The 3621-nt window shown below is 38.6% G+C and overlaps 1 non-coding gene across 1 annotated transcript; it reads left to right on the forward strand.

Moving 5' to 3' along the window:
- The first annotated feature begins 2624 nt into the window (after nucleotides 1–2624).
- On the forward strand, nucleotides 2625–2731 carry LOC112725081 (small nucleolar RNA R71). Its single transcript, XR_003164210.1, has one exon. It is a non-coding gene; the product is annotated as a small nucleolar RNA R71 (small nucleolar RNA).
- Nucleotides 2732–3621: the final 890 nt, after the last annotated feature.

The following is a 3621-nucleotide window of genomic DNA, read 5'->3' on the forward strand; positions in this document are numbered from 1 at the left end:
AGCCACTATAAGCATCACATTTTCTATCAAATATTTAAAATAATAAATATTTATCCTGGTTAATTGAGGCATGTAGGAAGAAGACCAGAATTTATGCTAATCTCTAAGTCAAATAGTTGGAATAAGCATGAAATTCCTCTGTTATCCCAGATGAAACCAACCAATATGAAAAGCAGTCCACAACTCACTCAAATAATAACATTATACAACAAGGCTAAAATAAACAAAGCAGATAAATAAAATAAAAAATAAACAATTGAGAAACAGCGATATAGAAATTACTCTATAATCCTCAATAAAGAGTTATTGGGAATCCACCAAAGAACACCTCACAGAGAGCAGAGAAACAGAACCATAATGCCATCGAACACACTACTCGCAGATAATAAAAGTTTTGCTACCTTAAATAACAGACTAACCTAAGCCCCAGGTTTATTTCACAAGTACCCAGTCCAAATTCAAACCAGAACAAAAGCTCAGTCAACATTCAACCCTCATCTTGCTCATGTTCACAAATATCACCACTTTCCACAGCTAACAAAAATACCCAACAACCAATCAAGCCCTAACTAAGAAACAGAAAATTAGAGAAGAAGACCACTTACCACAGATGATAACCCAAACGGCCAATGCAGCAAACCAGCAGCAGCGAAGCAATAGCAGCAAAGCACAATCCACTCTCAGCCAAGACACTGAAGCAGAAGCAGCAAGGTAGAAGCAGCGAAGCAGAAGCAGAACAGGGGATATCAAGGATGCCGTGGAGAAGCAGTGAAACCTCGGAGAGGGGAGAAGCACCGACGCCGCGGAGAGGAGAGACTCAGCGACGCCGGGAAGAAGGAGGCAGCGACGATTCGGGAAGAACGCAGCGCAGCAACGATGATGGTGCGACGATGGTAAGTTGCGATTTGGGGCTTCTGGTGACTTGCGATGACGGTGCGATTTACGCCTTCAGGGAGAGCTGTGATGTGATGCGTCTCTGGTTCTGATGGGTGGGTTAGGGTTCGGTACGGTGGAAGGAGGAAGAGCGTTCTTCGCTCTTTGCTGGTTTCGAAGAGAACTTGATGAGGGCTTTAGCTTTCTTAATTTCTTCGCTTGCTGTATTTCTTTATTAATTAGGGAAAAATTATTATTTTAATTTTATTTCTTTATATTAATATTTATTATATATTTATAATAAAAATATATAATATTTATTATAAATTTATTTTAGCTTTATGTGTTCAAAATATAATATTTTTTATATATTTATAATAATATATAATATTTATAATAAACTTATTTTAATTTTATTTTTTTAAATAATATTTGTTATTTATTTATAACAATAGATTTTAAGTATTTTATAAATTCAATATTTATAGAAAAAAATAGTTTCAATTTATATAATTATCTAAAATTATTTTTATTAGCATTGTTTAATTTGTATAATTATTCAAATAATATTAGAAAATAGTTGTTTCATAAATAATTGTTGTAATGGTTGTAAAACCGTTCTTTAAAATAGTCAAAGAGAACGGTTTTATTTTGTTACTATAGCATAATGAAAAAATGAACTTCAACAGCAACACTGTAAAAACCGTTGTCTAAGACAATCTAATGGAACGGTTTTAAAGTGTAGCATTTTGGCAACGGTTTTAATGCGTTTCTTTTGTGCAATTCTTTAAACAACAATAAAAAACCGCTGCTTAAAGCCAAATCATGGTAACGGTTATAAAACCGTTCTTTGAAATAGTCAAACAGAACGGTTTTACTGTGTTGCTAGAAATTGGTGAAAAATAAAATTCACCAGTAACACTTTAAAAAACCGTTGTCTAAACCTATCTAAGAGAACGATTTTAAGGCGTTGCAAAATTTGGCGTTGCTAAAGGCCATATTTGTTGTAGTGTAATTGGCGCCATTGATGATCACAATTTCGTGCACCAGTGTGAATTATGTCATTCATGTGAGGTTGATTGGAGGGAAGGGCTTGGTTAACTTGAGGAGGGCTAGGCTTACTATGGGGGTGTTGGTACTTCCCTTGAGGTTGAGGTTGTGGGGGTTGTTAGTAGGGTTGTTAGTATTGTGGTTGACCTTGGGAATGTTGATGGTAGTAGACTTGAGCATTTTGGTTGGGTTGAGCTTGAGGAGCTTGGTTCCACCTTTGGTTTTGATTGCCTTCATGTTGGTAGGATCCTTGGTTGTAATTGGGTCTTTGTGGATAAGGGTTGGCTACCGCCAATGTAGTGTCCTCTTGGAGTTGAGGGCACCCATTGGTGTAATGAGTATTACAAGAACAAACACCACATATCCTTGATGGTCTTTCGATCCTTGGAGGTTGAGGTGGAGCATTTATCAAAGCTTGAGAAATTTTTTGCCCTTGGGTGATTTGTCTCAACAAGATTGTCATTTCACCGAGGGTCTTGGTCAAAATAGCATCTCCAGAGGGAGAAACTTCACTCAAAACTTTTGGTTGTGGATTCCTTGGCCTTGAGTGCTAAGTTGAGTCCGCCAAGTCAGATATAACTTCCCATGCTTATGCAGTGGTCTTGTTTTTGGTCAATGATCCTCCACTCGCGACATCTAGGAGAAGCTTGTCTAGGTGATGCATTCCTTGACAGAAATAACTGGTAAGAACCAACTCATCAATCCTATGGTGAGGGCAAACCTCCAACAACTTCTTAAATCTCTCCCAGTATTCATACAAAGTCTCCCCATCTCGTTGCACAATGCAAGAGATCTCCCTCCGCAACTTATTTGTTTTCTGAGGAGGGTAGAACTTTTCCAAAAATTCTTTATGCAATAAGTCCCAACTGGATCTAACTTCACCCGGTTGAGTATAAAACCACTCCTTCGTTTTTCCCTCCAAAGAGAAAGGGAAAGCGAAGACCAACATTGTCGCTTCATCTGCCCCATGTCTTCTCGCAGTTGCACATGCAACTTGGAAATCTTTTAAATTCTTCAGAGGATCTTCCCCAGGCAATCCATTGTATTTGGGTAGCAAGTTTATCGTGCTGGACTTGAGCTCAAAATTTGGGTCTAAAGCCGGATACAGAATTTGAAGCGGTTGCAAGTCAAGATCAGGAGCTCTGGCCTCCTTCAAGGTGATTCTTCGAGGTGGGTCTGCCATGACGGTGTCACCTGAGTCACTCAAAAAGAGTTCAGTACACCCCACAAATGAATATAGAGTCTCCTCATTGATTGGAGAATGACAGCCACGGATGGGTGGTGATAGTGAACAGGAGGTTTCCCCAAGGGGTCTGGTGCACGAATTGTAAATCACACTTTTTACAACTCGTACCACTAACCAGCAAGTGCACTGGGTCGTCCAAGTAATACCTTACGTGAGTAAGGGTCAATCCCACGGAGATTGTTGGCTTGAAGCAATCTATAGTTATCTTGTAACTCTTAGTCAGGAAAATAATAAAATAATTCACTTATCAAATTTGATTGCAAGGAATAAAAGGGCATAACACAAATTATACTTGTATGCAATGATGGAGAATATGTTGGAGTTTTGGAGATGCTTTGTCTTCTAAAATTCTACTTTCCTCTGTTTTCTGATTCACGCACGCACGTCCTCCTATGGCAAGCTGTGTGTTGGTGGATCACCGTTGTCAATGGCTACCATCCATCCTTCCAGTG

Source organism: Arachis hypogaea, chromosome 11 (assembly GCF_003086295.3).
Source record: "Arachis hypogaea cultivar Tifrunner chromosome 11, arahy.Tifrunner.gnm2.J5K5, whole genome shotgun sequence".
Lineage (NCBI taxonomy): Eukaryota > Viridiplantae > Streptophyta > Magnoliopsida > Fabales > Fabaceae > Arachis > Arachis hypogaea.